The 8346-nt window shown below is 38.9% G+C and overlaps 1 protein-coding gene across 1 annotated transcript in view; it reads left to right on the plus strand.

Moving 5' to 3' along the window:
* RTN1 (reticulon 1) overlaps positions 1–8346 on the plus strand; it is a 198320-nt gene that overhangs the window by 171980 nt on the left and 17994 nt on the right. The gene's annotated exons all lie outside the window — the stretch shown is intronic.

Here is an 8346-nt window from a genome sequence, read left to right on the forward strand (position 1 = left end):
CCCAGGTGCCCGCTCCCCGCCCCCAGGACAGCAACGGCGAGCCCCCAGAGCCCGCACCATGCAGGCCACTGCCGATTCCACCAAGATGGACTGTGTGTGGAGCAACTGGAAAAGTCAGGGTATTCTCTTTATTTCAGTAATGCATGCCTGCGGCGCACGGGAACCCGGGACCCGGACTCGGCCATTGTGCATCATTTCACCTGTGGGACCTCTGCATGCTTTATCCCCAAGAGCTTTCTGTTGGGGGGAGTAAACTTGTTATGTCAAAAATCAAAATGGATAGTGTTTGATGTTTTTCTTTTCCCCCATTTGTTTATTTTCCCTCCCACCGCCATCCTTTTTGTTTTCTTGTTGTAAAGCTAGTATTTTTTAAAATGCATCCTTTGCCTCCTCCGGGAGCTCTTTGGGATCCGTTGGCCATTCAGTACTTGTTCAATCCCTCCTCATCCCCGAGTTAAAATGCTTTCTTATTGTTCCATGCATCCCACTGTATTTCATTTCTGCAGAAAGGTTGCAATCTCCTGGTAGAACCATTAACTGAGTGGGCACTAGTGCATTCTTTTAAGTGGGACACACCCATTTCAGGGTTGTTATTTGTGGTCACACAAAGGAGACTGGGAATGCAGACTAGTTCTCCAAATCCTGAAGATGTGATGGCGTAGCCACATATTAGGAGGGTTCACTTGGAAATATTTCAGGGGTTTTTTTTTGTCTGTCATGGGGGTAACTGCTAACTACTATTTATTAATAATCAGTGTCTGTGGAACAAGTAGAGGGAAATAAAAAGCACTGCTGGTTTCCCTCTGGTATAACAGATTTATTTTGAAATGGTCCATATTAGCACTGGGTGTGGCCACCCTCCAGCCTCGCTTGGATTGCTTTTCAGCCATTTTTATTCAGCCTCATACTTCACACATCCATCTCTCCTTTGTTACATTAAGATGCCCTCCTTCACCTTGCTCAGTCTGAGAATAGGAGGAGACAGAGATAATTTGCAAGAATGAATTATGTGTAGAAACCTTGGGGTGTTTGTAAGATGAAGTGTCTTTTAATATTTAACAAATATGGTTCTGAAGAAGGTGCATTTGACTTAACCTGCAGGGCTGCAGCATCCCTTGGGGGACCAAGAATACTCTGGAGCAGAAGCTGGTTAATGTGGGTTTAAAAAAAAAAACTGGCATCTTCCCCTTGTAATTTTATATCACAGAAAGAATAGGATATCTTTTCATCTTTAATGCCCTGTGGGGTTTTTCTTTGGTAGATTTTTTTACGCAAAGAAAAAGTAAACACGAACCTTAGAATTAAGAAGACAATTGCTCTGCCTCTGATTTTGTCGGTTGGGTGGCAATGACAAAATACATACAGTCAAGTTCAAATTGTGTGGGTGGGTCTATTGGAAATACAACTGTCAAAAGTAAATAAATGGACCTAATACATTTGAAAGCCAGGACATAAAGAAATGCATGGCAATTCAAGAGTATAATTTTAGAGAATGATGACAATGCTATGGAATAGCATATATTGTATACAGAAGGCAGAATTTATACAAAACTCTTGATAATATTTCATTCTCGTTATGTGTTTAGATTCATCCAGTTTGTTTGATATACACAGTCAACAGCCAGCTATGGCTTGATATAATATCAAGTTGAGTTGGACATAAAGACAGAACAGAGTTGGTTTTTACACTATGATTATGGGATTCTTCTATTCTTACCAAAAGTAGATACCAAAAGGTGGCAGATTTTGTTTTATTTGTATAAAATATAAGACATTATTTCTTATATTTTATCTTATATATATCATAATCCTATATATTTGGCTTAGTTGACCTCATAAGGGGTAGGATGGTTAAAATGCATGGACATTTATAATCACAAAATGACATAAAATGCCATTACTTACCCATTGAAAAAAATCATTTTCATTTCCAATATATAGCAACTTGTGAAGATTAATGCAAGATCATTGAGGGTCTTCTGGACGCAGTGACCTTTGGTAGACTTTAGTACCATTGATTTCCTTTTGTCAAATAGAACAAAGCTATTATCTTGAAAATTGATGAAAATTGACTAATAACTAGGTGGGTGTACATAAAAGAGAAATGGCAAGAAGTAAATATTCCTTTTTCTCCCCAGTAGAACTTTTTCATTTAAACTAAATCTACAATAAGGGGTTGTTGTTTTTTTTTAGCATTTTCAGTGTATTTTCTGCATTTTAGCTCCATTATCAAAAACAATTTCTATTAACCCTGGCTGCACATTAGTATCACCTAGAGAGCTTTAAAAAACACAAAGGCCCTGGCTGGTTTGGCTCAATGGATAGAGCGTTGGCCTGCGGACTGAAGGGTCCCAGGTTTGATTCTGGACAAGGACACATACCTTGGTTGCAGGCTCCTCTCTGACCCAGGCCTGGTCGCGGCTTGTGCAGGAAGCAACCAATCGATGTGTTTCTCTCACATCGATGTTTCTCTCTGTCTTTCCCTCTTTCTTCCACTCTCCCTAAAAATCATTGGAAAAAATATCCTCGAGTGAGGATTAACAAAAAATAAAAATAAAAAACATGATAAACAGCAGCATTAAATCTGCACATCCACGATTATTCAGGACATACTACTTAGTGTACTAGATACTCCATCAGTCTCTTGATTTCTACCTTAGCTTCCCTTCTAGTTGGGATTTCATCTTTCCTCCTTGGCTCACATATACATGGGCAACCTTCTGAGTTAACCCTCCTGGTTCAGCCTAAGCCCCAGGAGTTTCCCCAGACATATACACCCTTTATCTGGTCTATTCTATTCTGATTTTCTACATAGAAGTAAAGCAACAGGAACCCAAACTGAATTCTACTATCCACTTGGTGGCAGTATTTCCTAAATGTTTTGAAGAATATCTGGGAGGAAATAGGCATGGGGGGTATGCAGAAGGCAGCCAATCAATGATTCTCTCTCATCATTGATGTTTCTCTCTCTCCCTCCCTCTCCCTTCCTCTCTGAAATCAATAAAAATATATTTTTTTAAAAAGTGAGCTTCAGGTTTTCTCTGTGTTATTAAACCTTCCATAGAGAAATTGCGGCCCATTGTATATCACATGAAGACTCTACTGAAACCAACACACTGTATCATAAGAACTGTACAACACATGCAAATGGAACCTTATATTTATTTTATTAATACATAAGATTTCAGTCATAGATAAGAACTCTTTAAAAGAGATTAAAAGTCTACATTATACTAAGCTACACAGTTTTTTTAAATGATACTAATACCCAGTATTGGTTAATAAATCAAAGCTGATTCTACTCAGTGAAAACAAAATGACAATGAAACAATAAGCTAATAAAACACCTATGTATACGGTAATCCTTTTTTTTTCTTTTTCTTTTTTCAGAGAGGAAGGGAAAGGGAGAAAGATAGAAATGTCAATGATGAGAGAGAATCATTGATTGGCTGCCTACTGCGCCACCCCACACTGGGAATGGAGCCCACAACCCAGGCATATGCCCTGACTAGGAATCGAACCTCAACCTCCTGGTTCATATGTCAATGCTCAACCACTGAGCCACACCAGCTGGGCGATATATACAGTAATCTTAAGGACAACAACATCATTAGTTATTTATTGGGCCCATTTACTGAGCACTTTACTGCCATCATTGCCTTTAATCCTCACAAATCATATGGGTTACATATGACATGTAAATTTTATTACTATCCCATTTTACAGGTTATCAACTGAGGCTTCTACCAAGACACACGGCTAGTAATTCCAGAAGCTGGATTTAAACCTAGGCTCCCCTCTTCTCACTGCCCTATATCTGCCTCAATGCCTTTTCCTCATTGGTTTTTCTTAAAATATGAATTATCTAGGTAATGGTGATTGTGCGGATTTAATAACCCCTCACATTTACATAGTTTTCATCTGTCAAATGTCTTCTTATTTGAGATTTTCCAGTTTACTTTTTGACATTAAGAGCCTCAAAGAGGTTAAGGGACTTGCCCAAGGTTTTTTGATAAGTGGTATGTTGAGTAGTGAAGAGGTGACGGTTGGCTTCAAATCTAGAACTCTTCCCATCTCAGCACTCACCACCTCTTTTACTAGTGCTGAGTTACAGAGAGTGAACTCTCATTTACCTCTTCTGGGATATTTTCACATAGGTTCTCTCTTTACAAACAGCAAAATTCATCAGCAAGGCAGTGGTCTTAACCAGTTCATGCCATTTTTATCATCATCACCATCATTATAAATTCATCATCCTAAATTCTCCATCAGTATTATCTATGTGCCAATCACTGTCCTAAGCTCTTGTTACATATCTTTAGTAAAGGCAATTTTGCAAACATAAAGGCAGACCAATATCACCTTCCATCAAATATAGCATTTTATTTGGACTCAGTATTATTAGGATACTGGCAGTTATTTTTTTAAATATTTTTATTGATTTCAGAGAGGAAGGGAGAGGGGGAGAGAGATAGAAACATCAATGATGAGAGAGAATCATTGATTGGCAGCCTCCTGCATGCCCCACACTGGAGATTGAGTCTGAAAACCAGGCATGTGCCCTTGACTGGAATCGAACCTGGGACCCTTCAGTTTGCAGGCCGATGCTCTATCCATTGAGCCAAATCAGGTAGAGCAGGATACTGTACAATTATTACAACATAAATAATTATATTTGCAAGCTCCCTCTCTGCAGATTCTAATGAGATCCAATGGGAAAACTGGCTTAGCAAGGAGTTAAGGGATTTTTTTTTAATGAAAGAAAAGCCTCATTATACACATAACACTCCAAATGTAGGTAGTTATTACTCAATTGAAAAATAAAAGTATTTTTTGCATTATGTTATCATTTTCAAGAGAATCTTTATGAGGAAATGTCTCAAAGTTTGGGGAGAGAAGAAAGGCTTTATTGTTCTTCTAAAAGTGGTACATGCACATTATGACAATTCCCATTTGTACAAAGAGAGGTCAAATGAAAGTCGCAAGTCACCCAAAGTCCTACCACCTACAGTTAACGAATGTTAATACTTCATCATTTTTAAAAGTATTCTCTCTCTGGTCCCCCTACCCCCTCCATGCCCCTCCTAATTTCTTCTTATATTCAAAATGGTATTATTACTCAATTCTTTTTTATCTTTAGTTAATATATTTGAGACCAGAATCTGTAATCGATATATTTTAAATTAGCTTATGATAGAATCAAGTTCTAAAATCCACTGAATCCAGCAAACGAAAGCTAACATATATGGTTGGATCGTTTTCAGACTATCACTTTTCTTTTTGAAATAATTAAATGTATGTCACCAACACATTTCCCATCCTTCTCAACACGCTGTCCTAAGTTATGTGCATGTCTGGTCATGTATTAATATTTACATATTGTCACCTTTCCAGTGCTTACAAAAGTACACACAAACATTCAAAGAAACACAGTTGCCTTATTATTAAGCTCACACTTTAAAAGCTAAGAATTTGACATTAATAAGTCTTTAAAAGCCATCGTCTGCCAAAGTGACAATTAATAATAATAACTACATTAAAAATCTTGATAATTACAATTATATTTTAAGTAAGATAACATTTTTAGGAGTTTTAGAACTTAGAAATATAGAGTTCTATTTCCTCCAAATATACTGGAGCTATATTTTTAAGTTAAAGCTGAGCAAAGTTATAATTTTCACACAATCAAATCCTTAAGTTCTTTTTTATTTTCATTATTGCCACGGGGGGAGGAAAATAATTTAAGCATTACTTACAAGGTCTTTGCCCAAACTGGCATTCATTATGAACAAGTGAAAAGTACAACCATAACAGATTCAAATGTTTAGAATTTATTGCAGTTCCACTCATTTCACAGTGGTTATACTGTATGTCTTGTCTTCAGGTACATTTCATCACTCCGCAGAGCAAATCTAGTGGTAATAGGGGTCGAGGAGGACATAACATTTTATTGAACAGAACAGGAGTACAAAGAGAAATCATTCCTTATCCTTATCTTACATCTTTCTAGTTCAAGAAATATTTTTATTATTATGGTATTGGTCAAAATTTTTAAATTTACTCATTTATTTTTATAAAGAACCAACAGCTGTCTGCCTCCGAGGTTCTTTTCTATTCTAATACAACGCTGGTTTTTTAGGGTGTGGCCCAGACTTAAGATTTTGTGACTAGTTATGACTGATGACCACCCACCAAATGAACAGTTTTGTATTTTGATATGGCCAGGAAGCTTAAAGAAAGAAAAGCACACGAAGACATTCATTGTTCAATACCTTGCAAATCTTTCTGGGTGCCTCCCTCCACGACCATGTGCCCAAAGTCTCTTTTTCTCTCCATATGGCCATCTCTGCCTTTGATGCCAGCTGCCCTGTGGAGACTGCTCTAAACGAGCCCATTTGCTGGAGTTTTAGCAGGAGGAGCTGGCCATACTGTCTTAAATAGTAGGCCCTGCTCTTTCACTTCTTAGCCAGGCCCACCCATCACCATGACAATGGACCTAAGTATCATTGTGCTACCTTTGCAGCAAGGGGAGAATGTGGTCCTGGTGCTTAGAACCAGCAAGCAGAACCACATTCAGCTGCTTCACAAAATTCACAGAAACATAAAAGCAGTTGGTGTTTCTGAAGGGTAGTCATTAGAAGAATGTGTTTGCTTTTGTCTCCCGTGGAATTAAAATACCAGACATCGTTGCTGGCTGTGGCTTTGCTCATCAAATCCTCCATTCTCCGTTGTTCCACCAAAGCTCACGTAGAGGATCACCCTTGTGGGTGACATGCTGTGCTCTTTTACTGTCTACACAGAGCACCAGGCTTAGTGTCTCTCCCCTTTCAGAACATCTACAGAATGATTTAAACCTCTAGAAACAGTGCTGCCATTCTTCTCTTGACGCTATCTCGGTCATTGTCCAATACCTTGCACATCTTTCTGGGTGCCTCCCTCCACGACCATGTGCCCAAAGTCTCTTTTTCTCTCCATATGGCCATCTCTGCCTTTGATGCCAGCTGCCCTGTGGAGACTCCTCTAAACGAGCCCATTTGCTGGAGTTTGAGCAGGAGGAGCTGGCCATACTGTCTTAAATACTAGGCCCTGCTGTTTCACTTCTTAGCCAGGCCCACCCATCACCATGGCAATGGGCCTAAGCATCACTGTGTTACCTTTGCCGCAAGGGGAGAATGTGGTCCTGGTGCTCAGAACTAGCAAACAGAACCACATTCAGCTGCTTCACAAAATTCACAGAAACATAAAAGCAGTTGATGTTTCTGAAGGGTAGTCATTAGAAGAATGTGTTTGCTTTTGTCTCCCGTGGAATTAAAATACCAGACATCGTTGCTGGCTATGGCTTTGCTCATCAAATCCTTCATTCTCCGTTGTTCCACCAAAGCTCACGTAGAGGATCACCCGTGTGGGTGACATGCTGTGCTCTTTTACTGTCTACACAGAGCACCAGGCTTAGTGTCTCTCCCCTTTCAGGACATCTACAGAATGATTTAAACCTCTAGAAACAGTGCTGCCATTTTTCTCTTGACGCTATCTTGGCTGCATTTGGAGCTGTGAAGCAAGGGCCTGGGAAATGGAACCATTGCAGGTGTTTTATTAGCAAAAGACCCTTCCAGAAGTTTCCTCTCTGGGCTCAGGGCGCCTGAAGTACCATTTAAAGTTTTAATTTACGTAAGAGACTTTTCAAGGCAGAGGAAGCTCATGAATTTGTTGACTGGAAGCTGTCATCTTTGAAGGTCTCTGTGTATGTCGAAAGTATTTTTATGCATCTATTTCCATTATGTTTCTCCAGTTTGATAACAAAATAAAGGAAAGTTCAAGTAGGGAACGTTACTGTTTCTTCTGGTTAACTTTGGGGGATGGTATTTTGTTTGCCTCATGAGTATCAGAGAAACTGGCTTTTCTATATTGCTTTGGACACTGGATTGTAAAGAATTGAGGTTTTTATAGCCTTCTAATCCCTTGTAGAAGGTAGTCAGTTATCATAACCAATTATTGGAAGTTTGCTAAAATAAAAACTAAAAGTCAAGAGCATGTCATTTTCAACAAGCCTTTAACTGAAATGCTGATATTACCTATGAATAGGATTTCCTCACTTGGCCTTTTAAAAAATAGCATTAACTGCCCGGCCAGTATGGCTCAGTTGGTTAAGCATCTTCTAGTGCATTGAAAGGTCACTAGTTCAATTTGAGGTTCGATTCCCAGTTGATTCCTAGTCCGGGAACATGTCCCTGGTCGGGGTGTATATGGAAGACAATGGATCAATGTTTCTCTCTCACATTGATGTTTCTCTCTCGGTCTCTTTCCCTCTCCCTTTCTCTCTCTCTAGAAAGAAATCAATTAAAAAAA

The sequence above is a fragment of the Myotis brandtii genome, unplaced genomic scaffold (genome assembly GCF_000412655.1).
Source record: "Myotis brandtii unplaced genomic scaffold, ASM41265v1 scaffold423, whole genome shotgun sequence".
In the NCBI taxonomy this organism is placed as follows: Eukaryota; Metazoa; Chordata; class Mammalia; order Chiroptera; family Vespertilionidae; genus Myotis; species Myotis brandtii.